Genomic DNA, 16,357 nt, shown 5'->3' with positions numbered 1-16,357 from the left:
GTGTATTGCAAAATGTGGGTATTTACATATGGGTAAGATTATGTGCATATTTAGATATATTTATAGCTAAGTAGGCAAACATTTATGTATGCACCCGAGAAAAATGCCAGTTCTTCCCCTGGGAGGACCCTGATTCCCAGGTGGCTAGCTGCTCTGTGCAGTGGTGGTGGGGAGAAGGTCAGGAGATGCTTCCTTCAGTGCCTCCAGCTGTCAAACACCTCCCAGCCATGGAGAATATCACAGCACATTTTACACTCCTCCTTTTTCTGTGGCCTTATTGTGTTCTGCTCCTGTGACGGTCAGGGGAGATTATAATTTCGGTAATCACCACCTGACTCTAAATTAGACAGGCAGAAGTAAGTAACTTTCAAATTTCTAGACCAGACTTTATCATCCTTCCCTGTGTATCTGGTAGTGGGCAAGGCTAGCTACCTAAGAGATAATAACAATGTTTCAAAGATAACCATTTTGTTTGTCTAACACTTGTAAGTGATAACTTTCTAGTTGTATTGTCTCCAGAGGCTGCTTGGGGCTAATTGGTTTGGTTTTAATTCAGAAGGGTGTTGAGAGGGGATACATTTGCAGCTGGGCTGCATATGCGCTGCTTGCATCAATGGCATATATATGCACTGCTGTTAACTGGAGCTGGTAGTGCTGGTTCCTGGCTTGTAGCCACACCCTGTGCTTAGTTGGCAGCCCAGCTTTCCTGTGCTTCTTCATCCTTATGCAAGTCCTACTGCGCTAGCCACAGTTTTTGGAGTGCTGAGTCATGTATTGTCCAGAACTGTGTAAAATGGCTTGAGATACGTGTCAGGCATGTGGTCTCCAAATCCTTTAAAGGGATGGTCAAGTGCTTAACACAAGCTTCAGTACTAGTAAGAGGAACTCAGGAGTGTTACTGACTGCAGAGATGAGATATAAAGGGAGATACTGAGATTATAGGGATAGGAAAGATCTGGGTGGAAGGTTTTTTTAAGTAACTCTGGCAGTGGCAAAGCAGAGTGATATCTGGGACAGCTGGGAGGAATATTTTCCTGGGGCAGCACTGGGACATCTGTCCAGCAGTGACTGATGCTGATCTCTTTTCTCAAACTGCAGCTGATTCTCTGCAGCTTTTGGAAAATCTACAAGGAGTTAATAACAGGAAAAAAGTACTAGCTGGGCTAGATTTATGGTGTATAGTGAAGTCTGCCTGCCCTGATTCAGTATCAAACAGAGCACTACGGACTTCTAGGATTATATAGGAGAAAGTTCTTCAATGAGACAGTTATTGGACACTGGAATGGGCTGCCCGGGGAGGTGGTGGAGTTGCTGTCCCTGGAGCTGTTCAAGGCAGGATTGGACGTGGCACTTGGTGCCATGGTCTAGCCTTGAGCTCTGTGGTAAAGGGTTGGACTTGATGATCTATGAGGTCTCTTCCAACCTTGGTGATACTGTAATACTGTGATATAGGTGTATTTTGGCACTCTCAAAAGAGTTGTTGGCATTTCCAACGTGAATGCATTCTGCTGAGGAGAGCAATGCCAGGAAAAAGACATTGGGCAGCAGCCTTCCAGTGTCCTTTTTCAATGTGTTAATGTTTAAAAATGTGGTCTTACGTGTGTGTGGTTTTCTTTAAGAGCTGACATGAAGTTCTAAGGATTTCTTGAGATAAAAGTAGGTGGGGGAAAAAAAAGTTCTGACTATTATTTTCACTTTTCTTAAGCTTCTGCATGCACAGTTTGCTCATTGCACCGAACAAGTGCTGCTATAGAATTAATGTCAGATCAAAACAGTCTTGTGTATTCTGATTTTAGTTCCAATTGTTCCAGTGCTGAGAAATAAGCTTTTATCAGTATGCAGGCAGCAAAGCTGAACATTCATTAATCTAATAGTAGCTAATGTAGATTGATAGTTCATCCTTAGCTGTAGCCCAAGACCTACAGCCTTTGTCCAGAAGGAACAAGATCTCAGGAGAAGCTTCTGTTGGCAGTCTACTATTTCCTTGGTGGCTCCTTAGCTGATGCATCCCAGTTGGAGCTCTAGGCTTTGTCTCTTTCCTAACCCTATGAAGTATAGGCTGGATGTCAGGAGGAAGTTCTTCCCAGAGAGAATGATTGGCCATTGGAATGGGCTGCCCAGGGAGGTGGTGGAGTCACCATCCCTGGAGGTGTTCAAGAAAAGACTGGATGAGGCACTTAGTGCCATGGTCTTAGTTGACTGGATAGGACTGGGTGCTAGGTTGGACTGGATGATCTTGGAGGTCTCTTCCAACCTGGTTGTTTCTGTGGTTTTTCAGGTGACAAGGAGGTATGCTGAACCTTGATGTGCATAGCAGCAGTGTTGAGGGTTTGGGTTTTTTTCATTTGTTCCAGGAGAGGGTTGACAGGCAGAAACAGGAGGAAGTCAGAGCCATGAAGATCCAGGCATCTTAAGAAGTTTCCACCATGATCTTGTATTTTTTGCTGCTTTGCTGTTGTGGCTTCTTCCCAAGCACAGGAGAATCTGTTGCCATAGGATTTTGTCCATTTTCTTAATAACTTCTACAGTATTCCAGGAGAAAATTTATTCTTCCTTCATGCAAAGGCTTGAAAAATACATGGAGTAGTGGGAGATGACTGACAGCTTCTGCAGCTATGGGGAGGCCAAACTTTGTGCCTTTGGAAGTCACCCTACATAAGCAAATTTAGGAAGCGATGGGGAGAGAGAAGAGGTATGTTTCACAGTGGTGACAGAAGTCTGTTGAAAGTATCAGTTTTTCTAGCTTTACAGGTTTTAGTGAGCTTTTGAGAGTCATAAAAATTGATACAGTAACTTATTCACATGGATTACATTTGTGCTCTGTTGGTAGAGTCCCCTCTCAGGATCACAGCGTTCACATCATGGTGAATTCATGAGAGAAGCAAGACTAGTTCTTATTTAACACTGAGCTATTGCCACCAAGTTCACCCTTGTTTTCTGTCACAGTGTTTGATGACTTTCCAGGAAAGAAGGGGACAGCTTGTGCTTTTAAAATTAGTGCTGTTTCAAAGCACTTACCTTCTTATGTAGTTAATTTTATAACATTTTATACAGCTTTGAACCACTTCATAGTCGTTATCATATGCTTCCTGACTGTAATATCAATCTGCTTTGGCTCCCTCTTCTTCCCTCCTCTGTCTTCTACCACATGCATAAAAATACAAATAAGACTTTGAAGAAAATACTGCTTTCTGAACATCACTGAATTCTGGACAGCTCTCCAACTTCAGCAGATTTCACAGATGTTCCTTGTCAAGTAGGAAAATGTTCCAGTCAGTCTCAGAGTGGAAGATCCCAGCTAATCTCAGCATGATGAACAGGTATCAAGTGAAAGGCATTCCAGTGGACAGCCATCTTTCAGGCCAGCAGCCTGAAGGGCACATTCAAGAGTAAGGTTGAGCAAATGAACTCAGCTTTATGCAATCTAACTTCTACAGATGCTGTGCAAGGATGAGGATGCATTGCAGTGACATAGCTTAGATATGACAAAGGTTTAGGTGAGACAATTTTAACAACAGGTGATGGTTTGGATCTGAAAAGAAAGCTCAAAGAACAGAGCTTTTTGCTGGCACAGGGGCTAATGGGAAGGGTGGTAATAATAACAAAAGGAATTTAAGTAGGACTCAATGATTCTTTCACTTGTGAATATGTGTTGCTATTTTGGGGTCATGATTTGAAGTTAGATATAAGATTCAGAAGAGGAGGTATACACCAGGTTCTCAGGAAGGGATGTGATTTGTGAGAGAATGAGTCTAAAAGTTTGCTTTATTTCTGGAACATCATAGGATATGATAAAGATTGGCTTAAAAAAAAAAGGTCACTAACAGCCTAAGTGATAGGGCTAACCAGCAGTGAGTGCTGATTGTGTTGAGTTCGTGAGAAACCTGCAAGCCAGTTTTTCCTTATGAATTATTTGACATAGAGTGGCTAATGACTAATACATTCAAAAGAAATTATGGCTGAATCAGGCACAGTTTGGAAATAAACATCAAGATCACTGAGTGACTGCACACCCTGGAGTAGTGTTTTATCAATACCATTTGGTTTTTATTCATGCAGTGATGCTGTTTTCTCCTGGAAGCTCCTATGGCAGCAGTTTTAATGAAAAGAATGACAAACCTCTTCTGTGTTCTTCAGCCCTCTACATTGCTATGGGCTTTGCATTTAACATGTGTTCTATCATCCTCATAATTAAGCTGGTTTTAAGAATAACTCTTTTTTTTATGCTGAGATGGTAACATGCAGAATTTCTTGGATATCTGTGCTCATTTTGGTCACTAGATAAAATTAGTGCCAGGAGTTTAGTATTACAAAGAGCTGAATGAGTGAATATGACCATTGGAATGGGCTGCCCAGAGAGGTGGTGGAGTCTCCGTCCTGGGAGGTGTTCAGGAAAAGACTGGATGAGGCACTTAGTGCCATGGTCTAGTTGACTGGATAGGGTGCTAGGTTGGACTGGATGATGTTGGAGGTCTCTTCCATCCTGGTTGATTCTATGATTCTATGATTTTTCAGGATATGGAGCTTGGGTGGGGTGCAGTGAGAAAAGATGTCAAAGTCTCTGGTGTACAAAGCATTACTGTATCTTAATAAGAAAGTAGAGAGATTTTTTTCCTCACAAAAATTAGCAGACTGGCACTAGAAACACTGATAACAAATAATTCTTCTAATAATAGTATATAAATGTATGTGGTAGGGAGTCACTGTGTAAAAGGCAAGAAATACACAAGGAGGAAAAAGTTTGGGGAATCTAGGGTGTTTATGTTGTTCGTGCAACTTCAAGCTATGTGGCTGAAATAGCCAGCAAAATGAAAGTACTTCATGATTTTAAGTACTATTCTAGCAATTTTCTCTGACCTTATCCAGTAAAATGTATTTCTCCTTCTGATTGCTCCAGAATTACTGCTTTTAAGATTCAAGAAACAGAAATGATTGCCAGGTCTTCTCTGAAGCCTTATAAAGAAAGTTTCTGGCACGTAGTTCATGAGCAATACTATTGAGAGCAGATATGACAGAGCTGTGTAGTTTGTGTAATTGACTATTTCAGTCACTTAGTTCTGATATTTATTTTTTATTTATAAAGTGTCACTGAGAAAAGTCTAGTTTCCCAGCCTGGGAAAAGAGGCTGTTGTGTAGCAACCAGAAGAAACCTTCCCCATCCTGAACCCCAGATCCCAGAGTCATATTTTGTGAGTATGGCAGAGTCCTTTCCTTTTTCCTGTATTGGTTAGTCATTTCCTTGGCATGAAATTAGCAGTGAAGGCTGGAGAGTTAGTGGTCTTGCTAAATTCTTTTTATACTGTCTAGGATTACCTCTGATAAAAATAACCAGGAACCAAAAGCCACAATATATGAGAGCTGAAAATACTTTCTTAAATAGGTTTTAAAGCTTAAACACAACCATAACTAATCAGTTTTATTTCTAATAACTATTTTCAAAGTCCACACAAACCTAGTGGCAAAAGATCTTGGCAAAAGTAGTCTGAGGTTCATCTTTCCTAAGCATCACTGCTTCCCTGCTCCTACTCGTGACATTTTGCTTTGTGTCAGTTTTGCTGTTCCAGAGCAGGGAAGAGCTTCCTCTTGAGATTTGTGGCAGAGGTTTTTGCTTAATTAACTGGCAGAGAGACTGCCCGAGAGTGACAGACACTGCCTTCTTCAATCCCCAAGTGAGTGGTGTTAATTTCCTGCAAAGTACAGGGGAACATATTCCCATCAGTATGTCCATACAACTCTTACTGATGCTAATAAGATTTGGGTGCTTGTATAAAAGGAGGAATGGCTATCAGGGTGCCAGGGCTGCATCCCGAGTCAGTGAACAGTGGAACTGCATTGTCTCACTGGTTCTTTGTTGATGCAGCATGTCTTTCAGCAACGTCACTGTTTTTTTCTCCTGTTGCTGTAGCTGTCCTAAGCCAAGTTTTCCTAGGAAAACTACCCAGTGTCAGTTTTGTCAGTATGCCACATAAAATGCTAGAGATGGGATTTCTGGGAAAATAGCAGAGGGATTTTTGTCAGGTCAGACTGATTCTTCTAAACTTGCTCAAAAATAATGGTAAGTTTGTTTCAAGTGGACAGTTGTTTGCCTGAAAGGTTCCTTTACTACAATATGAAAGTGGTTGAGCCCTTTAATCCATCACTGGAAATCTCTGCTACCATCCAAGACACTTAAAGGAATCACATTTAACAGTTCTAATTGATAGCCACTGTTTTGACAGGCAAACAGATTTCTCCTCCCAGTGGCTTCATGCAGTTGGCCTCCAGCAGACCTTACCATTAGCACAGTTCTACGGAAAAGAATATATAAGCTCATAATAAATCTGTAGGGAAGGATATTAACCACAAACTACTAAGTCTAATTAGTAATGTACAATAGCCAAGGCCAGAGAGGGATGGTATTATTTATCAGAAGGACTAATTTTGACAGTTTAAAAATGCAAACCCATCTATTATTTATTATGCTGAAACACATGTTTCAAAATACAGTATATGTAGCTCCACTTATACTTTGGCACTGTTTTGATTGTTAATGCTTTTTTTAAAGTAGCCTTAGTAGAGGCACAGGAGTGAAATCTGTGATGCTTTAACCTTAGAATTTTATTGTGGAACCTAAAAACATGTTCTCTTAGGATTTTCTTTGACTTTACAACATCCTTTTCCTATTCCAGAATCATCTCTCTCCATCTTACAAGTCTCCCCTGGAAAGAGTCTCTTCAGTGTGTGCCATCTCTTACTTCAGAGTTTCTCAAGCACTCTGAGTAGTGCAGAGCTCCAATACAGGCTAATGCATCCTGCTGAGAAAGACTGGAGACAGTTTTTGGTAGCTCAGCTACTGCAAAGATCTCTGCATGTCTCTTACTACCTATTGCTTTGCAGTGTCTCAGAGGCAAAAGTGATGGTTCCTGAGACACACTCCTTTCATGCACTTTCCAGCACAGATCACCAGGAAGATGTATTTCTATAACAGTGCAGCAGTAGAGCATAGGAAAGGAGTGTGCTGCACAGCAGTGGGGAGTGAGTGTGTTAGGAGACAAGAAGGAAATTAATGAGGAGAGAACTTAAAAGAGATGGGGAGAAATAGTCAAGGGGGAAAGGCATCATAGCAAACCAGTTGAAAAATGAGACAAGCAGCTATCCAGTGATAATTTTAAGCAAGGCAAGCCATTTTACCCTTCTTAGCTCAGTTTCTGCATTTGTATAATGGCTATGATGATATATACTCAACTTAATTGATCATTAGAGAGTCACTGTGTTCCCAGAGAGAATGAAGCTTTCATGAAGGCTGGGATGTTGTCTCAGTCAAAACATAGGAGAGTCATCTGTATTCCTGCTATTTTTCAAGTGTCATATTTTTTTTCCTGGAGATACTGTAACCTGCAATGAGCAGTTTCACTTCATGAAAGTCAGATAAGCCCCCAAAAATCTCCACTGTGGCTGTAAAGGGAGGAAGGCACGTAGTTTGCTTGAGAAGGTGAGCACTGCAGTGGTGAGATGATTAGTAAGTCTGACATGTCGAAGTATCATGGCTCTGAGTGCAGATGTAGCAGGATTTCAGTTTTGTTTTGCAAATGTTGTGTATTTCATTTGCCTCAGGAGTTTTGTATCTGCAGTTCTAATAATGTCACAGTTGCAGGTTGTTTTTCCATAGCCAAGAGGACTGTGCAGAAAGTTTCATCGTGCGAGTGGAGGTTCTCACATAGGCACTCAGTACCTGAAATGACAAATGAGAAGTTCTTCCCTGTATAGAAATGCATAATATAATACATAGACTATACACACATATGGAGTTGATACTTCAGTGAATTCTGGGATGTGTGGCTAGTGATAGAGGAAAGAGACACACAACAGATTAGGAAAAAGTGTGAAATAGAAAAGGAAAAACTCATCAGCCAGTGCTTGTCAAGTCTGACACGCAAAATGCTATCTTTTAGCTCCTGTCAGTTGTTCATTTCCCTGTTCCACCTACCAGTCCCAGTTACTTGCAGAGGGCTGGAGGTGGTGGTGGGACACTGAGGCGTGCTGGCTCTCACTTGACTGCAGTATTTACATACCAAATCATGAGAAAATCATAAAGTCAGCAAGTGGTTCTGGAGGGGCATCTGGCAACATTTTCTTCCCAGATGACAGAGAAGAACAAATTCCTGACAAAAAAAATCAGTAACTAGAATAATTGCATACTTCTCTCTTTGTGGAGAGATGAGAAAATGGATGACTATGAAAGGGGAACTAGGAAAACAAAGTCAAGGGCTTAATACTCTAGTCACTTTCCTTTGATTTGAGTGTGGCAGTACATGCTCAAGACATGGGTGATTATCATGTTCCCCTACAGCTGACAGGTTGGCATTTACAGATTTCATACACAGTAGGCATAGCTTTTTATCTGTGCATTTGTCTAGGGCACATGTAGTACTGACATCAGAAGAAATTACTTGCCTGCAGGGTGGAACTAAGAAGAGAAAATGGCTGATGATGTATGAAAGTAGGGAAAATAAGAATATATGAGAATAATTCGTTACTTGCGTGGAGGGTAATTCCACAGTCTGGTGGACAAGCAGGCAGGGCTTGTTGCATCAGACAGACTATAAATCAATTTTTTCCTTCTGATCAAGCTGTAAATCACAGCTGTGCTCTATTACAATTTTTTTTCCTCTATTGATAAATGTTATGTGAAATGTAGAATTCTCGCACTGGTGAGTACAAGACCAGCAAATGACTGAAGCATCATTTTGTGGGAACAGATGCATAGCTGCTGTTCAACATCATGATTTTCCTGATCAGATAATAATAGTGGTGACCTCTTTTCATAACTGCTGTCTCCAAAACTCAGACTACCTCAGCATGTCTTCTACAAATAATTCCCTGAAATATGAAGGATGACTTTTCTTAGCTGCCTTCTATACTTACACAGCAGCTGCTGAGAGTTATTCCATTGGTTCAGTGGATGGACTTTGCAGCAACCAGTTCTAACTCAGGTGGCCCAAGTCTTAATGGTAGAGCCATCACAGTCCTTGATTTTTTTCTTTACTTACTTCATATGCTGCAGAAGTAACCTTTGATATATGATGCAGATGGACAGAACTGCCCCTCTGGTAAGGATTTCTTAATACCTCGGTACCAGAATGAATTACAGTAACTCACTTCTATCAAAATTAAGGGCAGGTTCTAAGTTTTAAAAAAATAAGAGTATGGGGCTCGAAGACATAGAGAAGATGATGAGTGAAAAGATTTTGGAGTGATTATTTAGATTGCCTATGTTCTGCAGTTTCTTGGTAGAGAAGTAACCTCTTGCATTTCACATGGAAACAGCTTCCAATCTTTTATCTGATACTGAAACACTGATAACATCCAAGACAGTGATACCAGCCAATTTTCTTTTATGGCTGTTCACATGGTTGGTACTTTAGGAGTAAACTTTATTGCATAGTTAGGGCTTCTGTGTGGCATTTTGTTTCTGCGTATGACCCTCTTCATTGAAGGTTACAGATTATTTACCTGTGAGGTGTCACAGCAAGGGGTTTCTCAGATTTGATACTGGGAATTCTTTCATTAGCCTTTAAGTCTGTGAACAATGTGATGATCTAAGCATTAGTACAAATCTGATTAACTGTCTTTTCTCAGCTTTGTTTGCTTTGTTCTACTGATGCCTACAAGTTACATGATAAGTAGCATGTACAGGGTATGTATTAATGCAGTTCCCCACGGTAGAAGGCTTCACAGCAAATTTATTTTCCTTTTAGCAAAACCTCAGTATGGAAAAAAATTGCACTGTTGATTTATTTTGATCTCCTAGAAGGCTTACCAAGTATACCATGTGGAAAGCTTCTTGAAGTGCTGAGGGTTAATACTCTTTGCTCTTAATTTCAAATTCCAGATAAATATGTTTTCAGCTTTGATCTTATCTGGACTAATTCTTTGTCACTGTACTAATTAATTCAGCATGCTGCAGAAAAGATGCTAATTTGGGCATCAAAGAAATAAACGGATAAGGAGAGGTTGTGTTTAATCAGAGTTGCTAAAAAGATAAGTTTTACTCCCAGTTCAGTCATTTTAGCTCCAGCAACCTGATAACAGTAACTTTAAAGCTTGTTCATTTAAAGTTGATGCAAGAGGAGCAACATACATCACTGCTAATAGTGTGATTTTCTTTATATATTTCCATTTTCTACACAACTACCTTTCTTTATGCTGACCATAACCAGTTTAACTCTGATCACAGGGTTAGAATAATATGGATTATCACCAAAAATAATTTGAACATGACTGAATATGTGGATACTCACACATGTGAACCTTAGTTGCATACATGAAATACAGATAATAATTGCAGCACAGGACATTTTAACAAATTATCATGTGCCTCTATTGATATAATACATCAGATTTTAGGTCATTTTTCCCTTTGCCTGCAACTATGTTTGATTGCTTAAGATGCCCTGTTCTTGCTGCCCGCCTCTCACTTGGTGCTGCCCTGGGAGTGAGCCCCAGCAGGTGAGAGAGCAGGGAGGCACCAGGCTGGCCATGTAACTCATTCCTTCAGGAACACCTCACCAAATCTAATTAAAAATGGATTGTTAAAAATTTCTTTTTCCTTTCCAAATCTGTTTCCAACTTACCAGACAGTACTTGTGTATATGGCACTGCCCAGCCCAGTGGTGGTGTTCCAGTTTTACCCCTTCCTCATCCTTTCCCCGGAGATGGAATCTACTCACTCAGGAGAAGGGAGCAAGACCAGCCAAAGTGGCCCTCTCCTGTGTACATCATCTTACTAGGGTTTTTTTCTTACCCCACCAAAGCAGGGTCAAAACCTGCTCCTCAGCAAAGCTTTGACATGAGAAGGTCTTGCTGCAATAGGCCTTGGACACTGCAACACTTTGATGTCGTTGGGGCTGAATCCTCCACAGAAGGAATGGCATCCACTCACTTGGAGCAGAGGGCTGGCAGTGAGGCAAGGAAAAGAGACAGTCACCCCTCTCAGCTCACAGGGCCCCATGCAGAGCTGCCCTTTTAGCAGAAGTTTAACTTGTGTCATGAGGCACCTTTACCATCTTGAATATTGGTGAAGACTGGAGCAGTGGTGCCCATCCACATGTGCCATGTGTGCTTCATTCTCAAAACATTGAAACATTCTACCAAAACATATTCCCTTCTTAATGTAGTTTTTTCAGCTGTTGCAAAGTTCTTGGTCCCACAGGTCTAATACTCAATGGCATACTTTTACCCAGTAAGTAAACATTTAATAACAAACCTTTTAGGTATTAAGAGAGCCACCGAAAATGTAAAAGATGTATTTCATTAATATTGCCATTAACATAAATGGAAAATGAGCCTGGCCTGTAATCACCACAAAGTCTGAGTCATTAAGGATCTTTACAGCAATGTTTAATACTCTGTAAAAGTGTATGTGTGAAAGTGATTAATCAAAGCACAGCACCGCTCCTAGAGTATTTCTTCTGCTGTAAAGCTGAGTGATAAAATAACCTAAAACACACGGCAGTAGTGGCAGTTAATAAGCTTTTTATAGTCCCTATGCGGACCTGAAAATCATACCTTATTAGTATCTTTATCTTTCTTCCTCACTCATTCATTCCTACTCACATTTAAATTTAATTTTAAGGGTTATTTCTAGCCTTTCATAAGTGAGCTGCTTTAATAATCTCTGCATTTTCCCCCATTTGCTGTGAAATTACTAGGAGTCAGAGCTTTTGTTATATGTACTTTAGAAATCACTCTGGTTCTTTACAGATAATTTCTAGAGTTGTCAGGATTTCGTGACATCTTTAGGCTTTCTATCTTGCTCGACTGTGTTGCAGAGCCCCCTGAATTGTTACCCTGCAGATGCTTGGGATTCGATTACGTGCCCTGCTAGCTGCAGTGACACCTACTGTTCTAGGGCAACTGAATTCACTAAGAAATCCAAATTGCTGAATTTAGTAAGCAACCTGCTTGGGGTTCCACCCACCAGATGTTTCTTCTGCTTAGAAGTCTGGGACTTTATAGACCTGCCTGCTTTTTAATCCTTGAAGCAAATATCAGCGCGTTTGAGATCTGGAGACTCATGGCTCCACACAGAAACGAAGGGTTGCCATGACCACAGCTTTAGGTCTTGCATCTCACTTTTATCCCAAGTATATCAGAGCAGGTCTATAGGAGGTTTCTTTTCATTTTTGTCCTTTGAAAGCCTTAAAAAGATGCTTACATACTCTTTAATGCTATAGAATGGTAATAAGTACTGCAAGAAGTTGATACACTTTTGATATTTAGAGACTTCATTCATTTAATGCTTCTAAAAGGAAAAAAAAATACCGTTATTTGCAGGGCACTCTGAAATTGATACAAATAGAATAGTTTTTCACTCTTGCACAGCGTGCTTTCAACTGTTGTGTATGAGCTTTTCCAGCAAGAATGGAGCACTCAGAGATGAGATCACATAAAGAAAATCCTTTTATGCTTTTGTTTACAGGAGTACTGTGTTGTAAGTAGCTGGAATATTAATTTTCTCAACTGAAAAGTATAGTGAGATTATTGGGGCTTCAGCTTCTTTAAGAGTGGCTTCCCAGGCATTTACAATGGTTAATCAGAGAACTGGGACAGCCACTCAGCCTGGGAAGATATGGATTTATTTCCTTACTGTCATTATGATTACAAGTGGCTTCATTTGACATAAATTCATTATGGATGGATATAGAATGAGGGGGAACAGCTGATACATTTGTTTTCAGGTCTTCTAGTTATGTTTCTCCATTTGCTACATAAGGTTTTTAGAGTAACAACTCCATCAGATATTAAGTTGAAGAGAATTTTGCTGTGCAAGGTATAGCAAAGCAACTCTTTTAAACGTTTCTGTGCTGTCCATTTATTTAATTAATGTTTTGATTTTTCTGACAATAGTATTAGTAGAAGTTTAACCACAGTCCAATTATTTGTTATCTGGAGAAATAGAAGCTTCAAATTCTATAGCCATTCTGTTTTCACAGATATTTTTTGTATGGATTTGATTAATTCCACAGTATAGTTTTGACAACAGATATTGTCCAAGGCCTCACATCGATGTCAATGAGGATGTGATCATGGACAGTTGGGCAACAAGTCTTCTTACTTCTTTTCTTTTCTGTCCTGTAAGCAGCAGAGAATCATCATTACTATCGGAACCCTGTGGTAATTAGAACACATCAGTAAGCATAAAGACCATAAATTTTAGGACAGGGTATATAAATTCAGACAGAGGTGATACTGCAGGGTTTTGGTGTGTTTTTTTGGTGATGTGGTGTGTTCTGTATTGCTTTTCTTAATAGTGCTAAGAAAAGTTAGTGTTATTTTTTTGCTGTCTTTCTTTTTTAATGTCGGCAAGATTTTTGTTGTGTTGACAAGCATATTACAGTAATAACAGAATGGATTTTTATGGTATAGCAATGTGCAAGAGAGGCAAAAAATCTGAACGTTTTCCTAGCCTCGAGCTCTATGCTTAGTGTAACAGGTAAGAATTGTATGCCTGCACAAATCCTATCTGAAGCCAAAAACAGCAGAAAAACCCAAAAGTTGTTTTCATCAAGAACAACTCACTGTTCCCAATTTATAATTACATTGGAACTTGCAAGTTTTATGGTAAGAGCAGCTCTACAGCAATATTTTTGCTGAGAGTTGTCATGTTGGCAGCTATTGCAATCAAAGTTGTCATTTTATTTCATTTAACGTGTATTTCCCCAGTAAACAGGAAATAATACCTAGACTTGAAAGGGACATATGTTAAAGATTTTATTTATTTCCCTTTTTTTTTAAACATTTCTCTTGAGTATGAAACATATCCAACATCAACTCCCTGCAGCAGTACAAAATACACAACCCCATGCAGAGATACAGGCTGGGGTCGGAGTGGCTGGAGAGCAGCCAAACAGAGAGGGATCTGGGGGTGCTGATTGATACCCGCCTGAACATGAGCCACCAGTGTGCCCAGGTGGCCAAGAGAACCAATGGCATCCTGGCCTGCATCAGGAATGGTGTGGTCAGCAGGAGCAGGGAGGTCATTCTGCCCCTGTACTCTGCACTGGTTAGATCACACCTTGAGTACTGTGTTCAGTTCTGGACCCCCCAGTTTAGGAGGGACATTGAGATGCTTGAGCGTGTCCAGAGAAGGGCAACGAGGCTGGTGAGAGGCCTTGAGCACAGCCCTACGAGGAGAGGCTGAGGGAGCTGGGATTGTTTAGCCTGGAGAAGAGGAGGCTCAGGGGTGACCTTATTGCTGTCTACAACTACCTGAGGGGTGGTTGTGGCCAGGGGGAGGTTGCTTTCTTCCCTCAGGTGGCCAGCACCAGAACGAGAGGACACAGCCTCAGGCTGCACCAGGGGAGATTTAGGCTGGAGGTGAGGAGAAAGTTCTTCACTGAGAGAGTCATTGGACACTGGAATGGGCTGCCTGGGGAGGTGGTGGAGTCGCCGTCCCTGGAGCTGTTCAAGGCAGGATTGGACGTGGCACTTGGTGCCATGGTCTAGCCTTGAGCTCTGTGCTAAAGGGTTGGACTTGATGATCTGTGAGGTCTCTTCCAACCCTGATGATATTGTGATAATGTTTTCAGAATCAATACATACTACAGTTGAATATGAGACTCCACAAACCCATAATTGAAACTGTGGCAGAAAAGCAGGCAGACTGAATATAAAGAAAGTACCAGAGTTGGATTATGACCAAGATGCAAGTGCCAATACAGTTTCCTTTGAGTAAACTGCCATCAGACCTTCTAGCATGTGTGCTGGAAAGCAGAGGTGTTTCAGGTGCAGCCTGCTGGTGCTCGTCCCCAGGTAATTTACTGTTTGGCTGCCTGACATCTCTGTGGAGAGCAATGTATGCAAAGTTTCGTCTACTTTTGCTTTTTCACCTGAGTCGCCTGGTAACTATGAGCCCCTTGTCGCTTTGTATCTTCTCACTCTGTATGTACAACTGCTGCCTTTGCTGCCTCTGACAAAGTTTGTGATTGCAGCATCTCTTGGGACTGCTAGAATGGAGAAGGTAGTGGTGTAATGAGTGTGCTGCTCTATACTCCAGGAAAGGAAAACTACCCTGCTGTCTTTCTGGAAGCATCGAAATGAATAGGGACCATTAAAAAAAAAAGGAATCGAAATTTGTTTGTAGACCTGGTGTGCGTATATTTGAATGACAGGAGCTCCCAAACAATGTAAGACACGTATAAGAGAGGCAAAGAGAAAGCCATGCACTGAGATGCTTCTGGAGAGGCTGCGGGACCGGGACCAGCCCCGGCGTTTGACTGTATTGCTCCCAGGCAAACTGGCGGCTTCCCGACGCGGAGGCACCGGGAGAAGGGGAGGAGGGGCGGCAGGGGCGGCTCCTCCCGCGCCTGCGCGCAGGGACTGAGGCGCCTGGGCGCTGCCGCGGTTACGCGCGAGATACAAAGGTGGGCGGGCCAGCAGCGGAGCGCCGTGCGGGGCCGCGGCGCCTCCCTCACGCCTGCCCGCCGGCAGCGGCGCCCTCACGCCTTCCCGCCGGCAGCCGGCAGCGGCTCCCTCACGCCTGCCCGCCGGCAGCGGCGCCCTCACGCCTGCCCGCCGGCAGCGGCGCCCTCACGCCTGCCCGCCGGCAGCGGCTCCCTCACGCCTGTCCGCCGGCAGCGCCGCCAGGGAATTTGGGGTTTGGTTGGTTTGTTTGTTAAACAAGGATCAGGGTAAGGGAAAATCAGTCAACAAAGTCAGCTCCAATAAAGGCACTACTGAAATGCCTCTACACTAACACAAATTGGAGAAGCTTCACAATCACAGGCCCTGGTCCTCATGGGGGACTTCAGCCACCCTGACATCTGTTGGAAGGACAACGCAGCAGAGCACCAGCAATCTAAGAGGTTCCTGGAATACATTGATGATAACTTCCTCCTCCAAGTGATAGAGGAGCCCACAAGAAAAGGTGCTATGCTGGACCCTGTCCTCACCAACAAGGAGGGGCTGGTGAGTGAAGTGAAGCTGAAGTACCCTTCAGCCTACAATGACCCATGAAATGGTAGAGTTTAAGACCCTCGAGGCATCAAGGAGGTTGCATAGCAAACTCACTGCTCTGGACTTCAGAACAGCAGATTTCAACCTCTTCAGGGACCTCCTTGGCAGGGTGCCATGGGAAACAACTCTGGAAGGAAGAGAGAATCTATTCACCAGCAGAGTCCATGGCAGGGCCATGGCAAAGCATCTCATGTAATTACCTGTAGTATTTGCCCTGCTTCTCATTAACTCCTTTACATCACATGCTATCTGTCTGTCCCTCACACCCGTCATTCCCTTTCTAACCAAGTTCTTATTGCCTGGAAGACTTCCTGCAGAGTCTCTAAGAACTTCTTTAGGCTGCAAACTCAGAATTACTGAT

General features: G+C 42.1%; 1 protein-coding gene across 4 annotated transcripts in view; it reads left to right on the top strand.

Annotated features, from left to right (window-relative positions):
• PARD3B (par-3 family cell polarity regulator beta) overlaps positions 1 to 16,357 on the top strand; it is a 474,018-nt gene that overhangs the window by 346,571 nt on the left and 111,090 nt on the right. The gene's annotated exons all lie outside the window — the stretch shown is intronic.

This window comes from Pogoniulus pusillus, chromosome 2 (assembly GCF_015220805.1).
Source record: "Pogoniulus pusillus isolate bPogPus1 chromosome 2, bPogPus1.pri, whole genome shotgun sequence".
Classification (NCBI taxonomy): Eukaryota; Metazoa; Chordata; class Aves; order Piciformes; family Lybiidae; genus Pogoniulus; species Pogoniulus pusillus.
The sequence above is the reverse complement of the archived record's forward strand: the minus strand, read 5'-3'. Positions and strand labels throughout refer to the sequence as shown.